Raw genomic sequence first — 14691 nt, 5'->3', positions numbered from 1 at the left:
CTGTTGCTTCATTGGCAAGTACTTTCTCCCATTCTGAGGGTTGCCTTCTTGTTTATGATTTCTTTTGCTGTGCAAAAGCATTTAAGTTTCATTAGGTCCCATTTGTTTATTCTTGATTTTATTTCCATGATTCTAGGAGGTGGGTCCAAAAGGATCTTGCTTTGGTGTATGTCATAGAGTGTTCTGCCTATGTTTTCCTTGAGGAGTTTTATAGTGTCTGGCCTTACATGTAGGTCTTTAATCCATTCTGAGTTTATTTTTGTGTATGGTGTTAGGAAGTGTTCTAATTTCATTCTTTGACATGTTGCTGTCCAGTTTTCTCAGCACCACTTATTGAAGAGGCTGTCTTTTTTCCATTGTATATTCTTGCCTGCTTTGTCAAAGATAAAGTGCCCATATGTGTGTAGGTTTACCTCTGGGTTCTCTATCGTGTTCCATTGATCTTCCTTTCTATTTTTGTGCCAGTACCATACTGTCTTGATCACTGTGGCCTTGTAGTATAGTTTGAAGTCAGGAAGCCTAATTCCACCAACTCCGTCTTTCCTTCTCAAGATTGCTTTGGCTATTCGGGGTCTTTTGCATTTCCATACAAATTGTAAGATTTCTTGTTCTAGTTCTGTGAAAAATGCCGTTGGTAATTTGATTGGGATTGCATTGAATCTGTAAATTGCTTTGGGTAGGATAGTCATTTTCACAGTGTTGATTCTTCCAATTCAGGAACATGGTATGTCCCTCCATCTGTTTGTGTCATCTTTGATTTCTTTCATCAGTGTCTTATAGTTTTATGCATACAGTCTTTTGCCTCCTTAGGCAGGTTTATTCCTAAGTATTTTATTCTTCTGTTGCAATGGTAAATGGGAGAGTTTCCTTAATTTTTCTTAATGCTCTTTTGTTGTTAGTGTATAGGAATGCAAGAGATTTCTGCACATTAATTTTATATCCTGCTACTTTACTAAATTCATCAATTAGTGCTAGCAGTTTTCTGGTAGAGTCTTTAGGGTTTTCTATGTATAATATCATGTCATCTGCAAAGAGTGACAATTTTACTCTTCTTTTCCAATTTGGATTCCTTTTATTTCATTTTCCTCTCTGATTGCTGTGGCTAAAACTTCCAAAACTATGTTGAATAGTAATGGTGAGAGTGGGCACCCTTGTCTTGTTCCTGTTCTTAGAGGAAATTCTTTCAGTTTTTCACCATTTAGAACAACGTTGGCTTTTGGTTTCTCACATATGGCTTTTATTATTTTGAGGTAATTTCCTTCTGTGCCCATTTTCTGGAAAGTTTTTATCATAAATGGATGTTGAATTTTGTCAAAAGCTTTTTCTGAATCTATTGAGATGATCATATGGTTTTTATCCTTCAATTTGTTAATATGATGTATCACATTGATTGATTTGCGTATGTTGAAGAATCCTTGCATTCCAGGGATAAACCCCACTTGATCATGGTGTATGATCTTTTTAATGTGCTGTTGGATTCTGTTAGCTAGTATTTTGCTGAGGATTTTTGCATCTATATTCATCAGTGATATTGGCCTGTAATGTTCTTTCTCTGTGACATCTTTGCCTGGTTTTGGTGTCAGGGTGATGGTGGCCTCGTAGAATGAGTTTGGGAGTGTTCCTCCTTCTGCTATATTTTGGAAGAGTTTGAGAAGGATAGGTTTTACCTCTTCTCTAAATGTTTAATAGAATTCGCCTGTGAATCCATCTGGCCCTGGGCTTTTGTTTGTTGGGAGATTTTTAATCACAGTCTCAATTTCCATACTTGTGATTGGTCTGTTCATATTTTCTATTTCTTCCTGGTTCAGTCTTGGAGGATTGTATTTTTCTAAGAATTTATCCATTTCTTCCAGGTTATCCAATTTATTGGCATATAGTTGCTTGTAGTAGTCTCTCATGATCTTTTGTATTTCTGCGGTGTCCGTTGTTACTTCTCCTTTTTCATTTCTAATTCTGTTGATTAGTGTCTTCTCCCTGTTTTTCCTGATAAGTCTAGCTAATGGTTTATCAATTTTGTTTATCTTCTCAAAGAACCAGCTTTTAGTTTTATTGATCTTTGCTATTGTTTCCTTCCTTTCTTTTTCATTTATTTCTGATCTGATCTTTATGATTTCTTTCCTTCTGCTCACTTTGGGGTTTTTTTGTTCTTCTTTCCCTAATTGTTTTAGGTGTAAGGTTAGGTTGTTTATTCGATATTTTTCTTGTTTCTTAAGGTAGGACTGTATTGCTATAAACTTCCCTCTTAGAACTGCTTTTGTTGCATCCCATAGGTTTTGGGTTGTTGTGTTTTCATTGTCATTTGTTTCTAGGTATTGTGTGATTTCCTCTTTGATTTCTTCAGTGATTTCTTGGTTGTTTAATAGCGTATTGTTTTGTCTCCATGTGGTTGTATTTTTTAGTTTTTTTCCTGTAATTGATATCTAGTCTCATGGCATTGTGGTCAGAGAAAATGCTTGATATGATTTCAGTTTTCTTGAATCTACTGAGGCTTGATTTGTGACCCAAGATGTGATCCTGGAGAATGTTCCGTGTGCACTTGAGAAGAAAGTGTATTCTGTACTTTTTGGATGGAATATCTTATAAATATCAATTAAGTCAAGATGGTCTAATGTGTCATTTAAAGCTTGTATGTCCTTATTTATTTTCTGTTTGGATGATCTGTCCATTGATGTAAGTGGGGTGTTAAAGTCTCCCACTATTATTGTGTTACTGTTGATTTCCCCTTTTATGGCTGTTAGCATTTGCCTTATGTATTGAGGTGCTCCTATGTTGGGTGCATAGATATTTACAATTATTATATGTTCTTTTTCCATTGATCCGTTGATCATTATGTAGTGTCCTTCCTTGTCTCTTGTAATAGTCTTTACTTTAAAGTCTAATGTGTCTGATATTGCTACTCCGGCTTTCTTTTGACTTCCATTTGCATGGATGTCTTTTTCCATCCCCTTACTTTCAGTCTAAATGTGTCGCTTGGTCTGAAGTGGGTTTCTTGTAGACAGCATGTGTAAGGGTCTTATTTTTGTATCCATTCAACAGAGTCTGTGTCTTTTGGTTGGAGCATTTAATCCATTTACATTTAAGGTGATTATTGACATGTATGTTCCTATTACCATTTTCTTAATTGTTTTGGGTTTGTTTTTATAGCTCTTTTCCTTCTCTTGTGTTTGCTATCTAGAGGAGTTCCTTTAGCAGTTGTTGTAACCCTGGTTTGGTGGTGCTGAATTCTCTTAACTTTAGCTTGTCTGTAAAGCTTTTGATTTCTCTGTCAAATCTGAATGAGATTCTTGGTGGGTAGAGTATTCTTGGCTGTAGGTTTTCCTCTTTCAGGACTTTCAATATATCCTGCCATTCCCTTCTGGCCTACAGAGTTTCTGCAGAAAGATCAGCTGTTATCCTTATGGGTTTTCCCTTATATGTTTATTTGTTGCTTTTCTCTTGCTGCTTTTAATATTTTTTCTTTGTGTTTAATTGTCATTGGTTTGATTAATATGTGCCTTGGTGTGTTTGTCCTTGGGTTTATTCTGTATGGGACTCTGCACTTCTTGGACTTGCTTAATTGTTTCCTTTTCCATGTTGGGGAAGTTTTCCACTATAATCTCTTGAAATATTTTCTCAGACCCTTTCTTTTTGTCTTCTTCTGGAATGCCTATGATTTGAATGTTGGTGTGCTTAATGTTGTCACCAAGATCTCTGAGACTGTCTTCCATTCTTTTGGTTCTTTTTTCTCTTTCCTGCTGTTTCCCCCATTCTATCTTCCAACTCACTTATTCGTTCTTCTGCCTCAGTTATTCTGCTGTGTGTACCATCTAGAGTATTTTTAATTTTGGTTATTTTGTTGTCTGTTACTCTTTGTTTGCTCTTTAGTTCTTCTGAGTCCTTATTAACTGTTTCTTGTATTTCCTCTATTTTGTTATTGAGATTTTGGATCATCTTTACTATCATTACTGTGAATTCTTTTTCAGGCAATTTTCCTATTTCCTCTTCATTTCTTTGGTCTTGTGCATTTTTACCTTGTTCCTTCATCTGTGACATATTTTTTGTCATCTCATTTTCCCCCCACTTTGGATATGCGGGATTGTGTTCCTGTCCCACTGGGTGTTTGGCCTGAGGTTTCAAGCACTGGAGTTTGTAGTCTGTTGAGTATAGCTGGGTCTTGGTGTTGAGGTGAGAACCTCTGGGAGACCTCACTCTGATGAATATCCCCTGGGAACTGGGTTTCCCTGTTAGTCCAATGTTTTGGACACAGAGTTCCCACCTCAGGAGCTCAGGCCTGACGCTGGGCTTGTGAATCAAGATCCCACAAGCTGTGTAGAGTGGGAAATGAAAAAAAGTAAAAAAAAAAAAAGTAGGAGAACAGCAGAACAATAGCAAGATAAAAAATATGATAAGAATAGGTAACTAACAGATGTGTTAGAAAAAAATTAAAAAAAAAATAGAGTAACAACTGCAATAGCTGAAGTGAGGAGGTGGGAAGAAAAAAAAAGAAAAGAAAAAAAAAAGGCAGAAAAGACCTTGGCTGTGGGGGTGGGACGTAGACAGGGAGGGGGCGGGAGGGGGGTGTTAGGCAATGGGCAGATCCTATGCTTAGAAAAGGCCCTGGGGGTGGTGGGGAATGGGGCTTAGGCCCAATGAGGCAGAGGGGCCCAGGAATGCCTCTGGTCCTGGGGGCAAAGGACCAGGTCCAGGTACCCAGCAGACTCCCTGGGCCCGAGTTGGTGGGAGAAATGCTATACATCTCCTGTAGTCCTCCAGTCTCAGGGGGTCCCTCCCCCTTGGGTCCTCTTCTTCCTCACCCCCTCCCTCCTATTCCCCTAGAACCCTCACAGCTGGAGGGGGTACTGGAAGGCAGGAGACCAGACTCTGATGCCCAACAGGCTTCCTAGGGCCAACTGGGCTAGGGTAACGCCTGCGGCACTTCCCCAGATCTCCCAGTCTCGTAGGGTCCCTGTCTGCCTCTCTTCCCCTCCCCCCAGCCCTCCTAGGTTCCAAGCAGCTGGAGGGGGCCCTGGAGTGTGAAAGACCAGGTCCATGAGCCTAGCAGGCTTCCCAGGGCTAGTGGGCAGAGGAAATACCTTCCCCGCCTCCCTTGATCCTCCAATCCCAGAAGGCCCCCTCCCCTGTGCGCCTCTCCTCTTCTCCCCTGCTTTCCTTCTACGCCCCTAGGACCAGTGAGACCAGTGAGGGGCCCCTGGAGGACCAAAGGCCAGGCCTGGGGGCACAACAGGCCTCCCGGTGCCAAGTGGGTAGGGAGATTTCCCGCAGCGTCTCCCCTGATCCTCCGGTCCTGCAAGGTCCCCCCCATCACTGTCTGCCTCCCTTCCTCTTCCCCTTTCCTCCCTCCCTCCCATGCCTGAATGACCCACTCAGCTGGAGAGGGCCCCAGAGACCGAGGGACCAGACTCAGGAGCCCAGCAGGCCCACCGGGCCCAAGTGGGCAGGGGAAAGGTCCTCCACACCTCCCTTGGTCCTCTGATCCTGGAACGTCCCACCACTGGTCTGCCTCTCTTCCTCTTCCCCTGCCAGGCTCCTATGCCTCCGGGACCAACATGTCTGGGAGGGGACCCTGGAAAGTTGGAGACCAGGCCCAGGAGCCCAGCAGGTTTCCTGGGCTAGTGGGCAGCAGAAATGCCTTCTGCTCCTCCCCTGATCCTCTGATCCCAGAGGGTCCCTCCCCACTTCCGCCTCTCTTCTTACCAGCCCCACCCCTTGCCCCCGACTGCTTCCCTCCTGTACTTCTAGGAGCAACAGCCCAGAGGGGCCTTGGAAAGTGGAGGACCCGCCTGGAAGAAATACCTGGTGGCACCTCCCCTATTCTTCTGACCCGGAGAAATCCCTTCCCACCCCCACTGTCTGTCTCTCTCCCTCCCTCCGTCCTTCTCCCCGCCACACCCGCAGGACCCATGTGCCAGAGGGGGGCCCGGAGAGTGAAGGACCAGGCCTGGGAGTCCAGTCGGCCTCCCTGGCCAAGAGGGCAGGCGAAACACCCTCTCGCATCCCTGTGCCCCCCATCTCAAAGTCCCCACCCCCACCAGTCCACCTCTCCACCTCCTTGCCCCTCCTCCCTCCATCCCACACCCCCAGGACCCAGGCAGCCCGAAGGAGGCCTAGGAGGGTGGAGGACCCTGCTGGGGAGCCCAGCAGGCTCCCAGGCCCGGGAGCTCAGCAGGCCTCCTGGCCTCCTGGGTGGGAGACACCCAGTTGTGGTTTCGGATCTTCCCAGCCCCCAAAGGTCTCTCCAGGTGGGAACCTCCCCCCTCACCCAGCCACTCCCCTAGAGGCGCCGGTCCCGCTGGCTTCCCCTTCCCCTGACTTCCCCCGACTTCCCCCAGGTCCTACCCGGTTGCTCCGGAGTTCCTCCCTCTCCTTGGGCCTCAGGTCCCCCGCCGGCCTCCGGCAACTGATCTATTTGCGGGGAGAGCGATCTCCGCATCTTCCCACGCGGCCATGTTGTCTCCGCCCCTGTTAACTCTTTTTTGCGTTACTTTTCTCAAGGCCTCAAGAAAACTGACCATGGCTGCCATTAGTGATATCTTTACTTTTGAGAGAATGTCAGAGGCTTTGGGGTTAGCCAGATATGGGTGTGACTCCCACATGAGCTTCAGCAAGTCACTTCTTTCTTAGCCTCAGGTGTCTCATCTGTATGAAGAAATAGTACCTTCCTCACAGGGCTGTTGTGAAGAATAAATGAGAATAATGGCAAGTGTTTAGCTCAGTATCTGGCACATAGTAAGTGCTCACGAAATGATAGTATGGCTGTTACTACACCAGCTCCTCAGTGCACTGTGAAGTGCTGTATGAGCAATCTGATAACTTTCGATCAGTTTTGAATCCAAAGTAAATAGATTTTCATATTTATACAGATTTCAATGTCCTAAATCTCCCTTTCCCTTTCTTCCTCCCTCCCAGGAGATACACTTCAAAAAAAGATTTTGTTTTTAATTTTTATTTATTTATTTATTTGTTATTTATTGGCTGTGTTGTGTGTTCATTGCTGTGCGTGGGCTTTCTCTAGTTACGGTTAGCAGGGGCTACTCTTCATTGTGGTGCGAGGGCTTCTCAGTGCGGCGGCCCCTCTTGCTGCATAGCATGGGCTCTAGGCGTGTGGGCTTCCATAGTTGTGGCACACGGGCTCAGTAGTTGTGGCTCGCAGGCTCTACAGTACAGGCTCAGTAGTCGTGGCACACAGGCTTCGTTGCTCTGTGGCATGTGGAATCTTCCCGGACCAGGGATCAAACCTGTGTCCTCTGCATTGGCAGCAGGATTCTTAACCACTGCGCCACCAGGGAAGTCCCAGGACATAGACTTTCAATGAATCTCAGTATGCCCAAGGATCCTAGGCAATTAGGAGTTGAATAGCATAGTCTTTGCACTCAAGTTTAAAGGTTACTAGGGAGACTGACTATAAATGCATAGTACAAGGAAGTATACTTTAAAAGAAATACAAACTGAGTACTGTGGGAGCAAAGAGGAAGAAGCAGTGAATACCAAGTTGGGGGCTATTGAGGGCTTCACAGAAGAGATGGTATTTGAGCTGTTCCTTGAAGAATGATTTTTATTTCAGTTAAGCAGAAAAGAACATGGAAAGACATGCCAGGCAATGCGACTAGCAGGAACAAAGGCACAGAGGTATCAGAGGGCATCCTGTTCTCACGGAAACCTGGTACGGCTGCTGTGGTCCGCTGTGTTTTCTCTGTACTGTAGATGAGGAGGCGGAGAGGGGAGAACTTGGTTGCTGGACCTAGGGCCACAGCCCCTTTTGACAGTAGGAGTAGCTAGATCAGAGCTCAACTTTCCCAGCACCAGAGTGCCATCAGGTTTTGTGCTGATGTCCACCATGCAACAGTAATTGTACTTGTCATATTGCCGTGCATGCGTGTGTGTGATTATATAAGTAATATATGAATAGATTGTCATCGTAAAAAATACCAACAGTGCATAAGTAGAATGAAAAAATGAAAGCTTTCCTTCATTGCACTGACCCCTTTTCCATCCCTCTACTTAGAGATAGTGCCTGTGAACACCTGTGAGTATCCTTTTTGGTTGTTTTCTGTACACTTACTTACGTATATATAAATATGCAAATATTTTTTTCTACCTAAATCATACTGTACATATTCTGCACCTTGATTTTTTGATCACATAACAGAAGATCTTTCAGTGTTAGTACATGCATGTTTACCTTATGTTTTGTGCCTGCTGCATAGTATTTCATGGTTTGGAGCTACCATGATTTATTTATTATGTTTCTATAGATGGACACTTGGTTATTTTAAATATTGGCTTTTACGAACAGTGCTGTAGTGAACCTCTGTGTACATGTCTTGGTGTACACGTATCTCTGTACGATACATATCTAAATGTTGAATTCCCAGATCGAAGGGGACGTGCATTTTAAACTTTGATAGCTGCTGCCAAGTCCCCCACTATATCCTTATTTCTCCCACCAGCAGGTCGCTTTCCCTACATTCTCGCCCACAGTGAATTTGATCTGTCTTAATATCTTTGCCATTTTTTTTATTGTTATTTCTTCACTCAGCATCTTCCTGCATTAGACTCGGTGTTCCTTTTAGGAGGTGGACTGTGTATTGTTTGTCTCTGTAGAACCTAGCACAGTACCTGCCACATGAGAGATCTTATATAGTTGATATCATATTTACTACGTCCCCATTGCTTGGAAGCCAAGGATACGTTATGAGGCAGCTATGCCATAGGTTGATGACACTGGAAATTTAAGAAGTCCAGTGTGCTTCTCGGAATGGCAGTATTGCCTTTGCCCACTTGGTAGGTATCCTTCTGTCACTTTAGAGCAGTGAGTTTCTGCAGCTTATGTTTACCATCTACATCTTAAGTACCACAGATGCTCTATTGTTATAATTCAGGAACTGGTTTTAAGAAAATGTTATTTTATTTAAAAATACCAACAGTGTTTTCCATTCAGACAAAATTTATATACTATTTTAGATTCTAAATCTAAAGGTTTGAAAATTGAAATTATGTATAAAGAACATTTTTTTCCTTTATGTCCAAAAGCAGTTGGGAAACTGCATTGTGTTTTAACCTTGAGTTCTTGAATTCTTACTGGTGCAGTGTCTTTTATAATTCTCTAGACCAGCGAGGTGCAATTAAGATGAAAATTGCTAGAGCATATTTGAATGAAACTTTACGGTTGAGATCAGAAACATTCAAATTTATTTTCCCATATATGCAATTGTCATTTTGATTGCATACCAAAAAATGCCTCTCTTCATTTGGCTGCATTTCAGATTCAATTGACAATTCTCCTTATGCAGCCTCTACTTTGCACTGTGTGATCTTTGTCCCAAACCTCACATTGAGTAGAATGTGCTATTTCCCTAGTACGCCTTTTAGTAGTTTTTCTCTTCATTTTTGCAGGGGCAGAATTATTTAGTTTAGTAGTCCTCTGATTTTTTAGACTCAGGATCCCTTTGCACCCTTAAATTATTGAGTACCCCAAAGTGCTTATCTAAGAAAATTCTAGAATATTCAAGTACACATTTCATTAGCCCTTAGGGCAGTGGTATCATCACGTGTTGTATAGTCATCTGAAAAGCCCACCATACACTCCTGAGAGAATGAGAGTAAAAAAGGCAAATAATGTTTTGGAGTTATTATAAAAATAGTTTTGATCTTATAAAGGCTTTAAGATAGACCCCCAAAAGGATCTCCAGCTACCACCTAGCCCAACCCTGCAATCCCAGGACCGCACTTTGAGAACTGCTGATTTAGCCGAGTGAAGGAAGCAACGTGTCCTCTGTGTACTTATAGCTGATTTTGTGGTTGCAGGAGGACTTACTGGTTTCTGTCGCTTTTATGGTGTTTTTGAACATTGCTGGTCACTTGCTGAAATTCACCCTTGTAGTTGAAGGAGAACATCCTGCTGTTCTGAAGCACATGAGCACGGGCAGGCTAGCAGAGTATCCTCCGTCATGCCAGATGGAATCGGTGACCCCATCTCTACCTGGGTTACTGTTTTAATATGTTGCTCTATTGCTTTCCCATTGACCTCTAACTTGATCCTCTCCCCCAGCTGTGAGTCATCTGTTGCTGAAGGTATGCCTAATCCCTAGGCAGCCATCTGCAAATACTGTAGTGTGTGCTTTAAATGAGTAGGCTGGTACTTTTGTCAGCAAAAAGAAAATTTTCTTTGTTATAGCATAGCAAACTTGAGGGTATCTAGATTCATTGATTACCTACTACTATGTGCCAACAATTGTTAGGCATTTATTATCTCTTTTAATCCTCACTGTAATTCAGATAGGAAGATTAAGGAAGTTGAGTTTTAGAGATAGGTTAGTTAATATTCTCTGTCTCCTGTGAGAAGGTTGGAGCCCAGTGCTCTGTGTTCCAGTGGCAGTTTTCGTGGGCAGTGCTGGATATCCTTACAATTACTTACTTGTATGTAATAGATTATTTATATTTGTGCTAGGCTAGGAGCTCCGTGAGGACAGCAGCTGGGATTATTTTGTTATCTTTTATAGCCTCAGTACCTAGCACAGTGACTGGCACCTAGTATGTGCCCATAAATACTTATTGACACACTGCTAGTGGTTACAGAGCCAGCAAATAGTGTGGCTGGGGTGTGACCCAGGTCAGTTTCATTCCCAAGTCCTGGCAGTTCCCACTGTATCTCATTACTCATGTTACATGGGACCCCAGTGGTATTTTTATGCTGTTTCTCTGCTCACAGTTGACTTTCTGCTTGTTTTGCTTTATTTTGATAATTTGCTGACTTTCTAAACTTAAAGATACTTGGTTAAGATTGCATATTTGGAAGAAAAATTTCAAAGTTGATAGGGACTGAAAGGTATAGTCTGTTTCTCCCTTCTAATTATTGATTTTTTTATATCCCCTTTTATTAATTACCCCCAGTGACAAGGATCTGACTTCCAAAGAAACTTATTTCATCATTTGGCATCTCTGACTTTTATGATTTCAACTCAGAATGAAAAAGAATTTCAGCAAATCCTCATGTGGGAGGATATCTATCCTTAGAACCTCGGTTGCTTCCCCAAATTAGTTTACATATCCTTCCTAAAGTATGGTTCCCATAACAGATGTCACAAGTTCTTATGGTCATCTAATCAGCATAACTCTATCTTGTCTTCCTTTAAGCAGCCTAAAACCATAGCAGTATTTGTGGCAGCTACTTTCCTCTGCTCCTTCATTTGGCAGGCATCTGCTGAATTTCGGCAGTGGACCAGGAAGTGTGCCCAGTGCTAGGTGTCCAGAGATGACTGAGAAGTAGTCTCTGTCCTGGCAGAATTGTCTCATGGTCTGATTTGTATTGTGGTTACAGTTGACTAAAACCATCAGGTCCTTTTTACACATGTCCTTTTACTGCTCTGTGTCTTTCCTGCCCCACGTATTTGTACTTGACTTTTTGGTTCAATGTGTTCTCCACGTGGATTCTAGGTAATTTTCCTCCTGTTAGATGTGGCCCATCATCACCGCCTGTCAGGAACTTTTTGAATTGATTCTGTCAGCTGCTGTGTTCAGTCTCAGCTTTGTGTTATATGACATTTGTTAAGTTTGCCTTTTATATATTTTCACCCAAGTCGTTGATCAAAACGTAACAATAAAATAATATGATTGATCTAAACAGACCTAAGGATGGAGCCCTGCAGGATACCACCAGAAGCTTCTCCCCAGGCTGACATTCATTCACTAATTATCACTCAAGTCCCCAAATCTCTTTCTTGTATTCAATGTGATTTTGTTTATTACTAGTTAGTGCCCAGTCTCCCTTGCTAATTCTTCCCAGTGATCTGTAAAAATCTTTTGTCAAGTTACTCTCTAGAAATCAGATTTTTTTGTTTGTTTTAAACTACCTGTGTAAGGCAAGTAAGCCTTAGAGGTTTGCTGAGCCCATTAAATTCACAGATTATATAGTTCTACTGCCCCATGGAATATCTGAATTCTGCACCAGCCCTGCCATGTCATAATTCTAATTTGGTTTCCACACTTTAGGTAATGGAGAACTAGTGATTTAAAAGGTAAGTTATTTGTAAGCACTGTGGAGGAAACTTTAAAAAACAAAAAGTGGTATTGGGGGAGTCTTAACAAGAATAATTTTGAAATTTACTTGGAATAATAAGCAAGTGAGAATAGACAAGGAAGCATTCAAAAAGAAGGCTAACATGGGAGTGTTTTGCAGTAACAGACATAAAATATATTGTAACACTATGGAAGTGTGGTCCTGGCTCAGGAATTTGCAAACAAATCAATGAAATGGAGTGAAAAGCCCATAAACAGATTAGAGTACACATTAAAATTTAGTGTATGATAGAGGTGGCATTTCTTCAGATCTGTGGAAAAAAGATAGATTATAGTATTGGGGCAATTGGCCAGACATTTGCAGAAAATAAAGTTAGATCTTTGCCCTATATTATATGCTGAAATAAATTTTAGTTTTATTACTCCTAAACATTTTAAAATGTATAAACATAAAAGTACACCATAAAATATGTCTGATCTTAGCATAGAAAAAGCCTTGCTCAGAATACATGTAAAACAGAGTTCATAAGGCAAAGATTTGACTAATTAAAAACCTTTATGTCAAAAAGCACAATGTACAAAATAAGGGCAAATATTATTCTTAAGTTTGTTTTTTTTTTGCAACATATGACAGAGATTAATTTCCTTAATATATAGAGTGCTTATGAGTTAATAAATAAGATGAACACACTGATATAAAAATGGGCAAAGAAGAAATACAAATAGCTAGTAAACAACAAAATTTTAACCATCATGATATCAGAAATGCAGAATTTTAAAAAGTTATATTTCCCGTCTCAATCAGAGATTTTAAGTAGATAATACTTTTTTTGAAGAGGGTGAGGGGAAACAGGGAGTTCATGCATTATTGGTGCCTTTCTGGCAGGATATATCAAAACCTGTTAAGTTATGCATACTCTCTGACTTCGCACTTTCCTTCCTGTGAGTTATCCTAACACAATAATTATGAATACATACATCTTAGTGTCATTTGTTATAAGGGAAAAAATTGGAAACCATCTGAATGTCTGACAAAGGGGGATTGGTAAAATAAATTATGGTACATCTATACGAGGGAATACCACGTAGCTTCTTAAAATGTATTATTTAGAATAGGAATTTCAGATAGGCTTAATCTGTTCCCTCTCTGTGATTGATTGGTAGTCTTTTCTTGAAACACTATGTTGAGAAGGATTCTGAAGCCATGTCTGGGCTCAGCAGGGGAGATGCTGTGCTCAGTAATGGATTTTGCCATGGGAGAGGAAGGACTGACAGCTGTGTTGGGTATTGGCTTTTCCTGTTGGAGAAGAATGTTTAATGATAAAAGGAATTGTTCAGCCTATGTTAACAACAACAGCAAAAATTATATATAGAACTGTATACCATGTAGGCTACTTTTGGGCAGGGGGAAGGCTATGAGTTGAGAAAAATGATCTAAACATACCAGAGTATTATCAATGGTTATTTCTAGTTAATAAGATTATAGATGATTTCTGTTTACTTTTTGAGGGCTTGTCTTTCTTTTCCCAGTTTTCTACAAAAAGTAGTGTTTTATAATCAGAAAATATATATATAAATGTTATGATTAAAAATAGTAATGGGGAAAAAGAGTGGCAAAATATTGTCTAAGATATAGACATGTTTTAAAAAATTATGGTCTCCAGATTTTGTTCTTACAGAATCTCAGGAGTCCTGGAGAGGTGTTATTTGCCCAGCTCCTCAGCGTCTAGAAGTTGATGAGTCCTTTATGACTTCAAGAGTACCTGCTTAGTTCCTTTTCTTTATGGCCCCAATTCAGTTAAGCTGGCATCTGTGGATATATAGAGACAAAAGATATAATTCCTGTCTTTAAGAAGCTTACATTCTAGAAGGGAAGATAGACACATTGTAACAATAGTTGTGGTGATAGTAACAGAAATGAGAGCAAATGCAGAGTGCTTTTAGCATGCCAGAGAGTTTTAAGTGCTTTATGTGTACTTATTCTTTTACTTTTTAAAGTAGCCTATGAGATAGGTAACTTTATTATTCCATTTATTATACAGATGAAGAAACTGAGGCATAGAGAGGCTAAGTGGCTACAAGAGGTTCAAAGCCAGGCAGTCTGGCTCCAGAGTCTTTCTAACCACTGATTCCTCTCAGTCAGTTATTGTTCAGTTGCTTTACATGGATTAGCTCATTTCCTTCTCAGAACAAACCTTCTTGTCTTGTTCATCAAAGGCTTAGTGGGCATTTCTTCTATGTCAGACACTGGGGGAGGGCATGCAGAGGTGAATGCAAAGCAGTTCTGTTCTTAGTGCCTGGGCATAGGTTTGCAGAAAGGTTCAGGTGTGGAAATGTGAGTGAATTTATCATGCTACATAAGGTATGGTGGTGATTACAGGATGCCAGACTATATCTGCTTTACTTTGGGATCTTCCTCTTCATCAGCTCATTGGAAGGGGTGTGGGGGAGAGGAAGGTATTTCTAGTAGCAGCAGAATCTCTGTATTTTCCTTTGGGTAAGGGGAATAATTGGCCCTTGATCTGAAGTGGCAAGTAAGAGGAGTCCTTTTTGGATTAGTAGGATAACTACGTGCAGGGCAACAGAGTGAATTGCCATTCCAAGGGGTGATGGTAGCTAATCCACAGGACTGGTGGGCAGATAGATGATTTAATGCTGCAAAATGCTTTAGGAGCC

General features: G+C 41.4%; 1 protein-coding gene across 3 annotated transcripts in view; it reads left to right on the top strand.

Annotated features, from left to right (window-relative positions):
* CTNNBL1 (catenin beta like 1) overlaps positions 1-14691 on the top strand; it is a 162026-nt gene that overhangs the window by 32975 nt on the left and 114360 nt on the right. The window lies entirely within an intron of this gene.

This window comes from Hippopotamus amphibius, chromosome 12, assembly GCF_030028045.1.
Source record: "Hippopotamus amphibius kiboko isolate mHipAmp2 chromosome 12, mHipAmp2.hap2, whole genome shotgun sequence".
Lineage (NCBI taxonomy): Eukaryota > Metazoa > Chordata > Mammalia > Artiodactyla > Hippopotamidae > Hippopotamus > Hippopotamus amphibius.
Note: the sequence above shows the minus strand (reverse complement) of the source record. Positions and strands in the feature narration are given on the sequence as shown.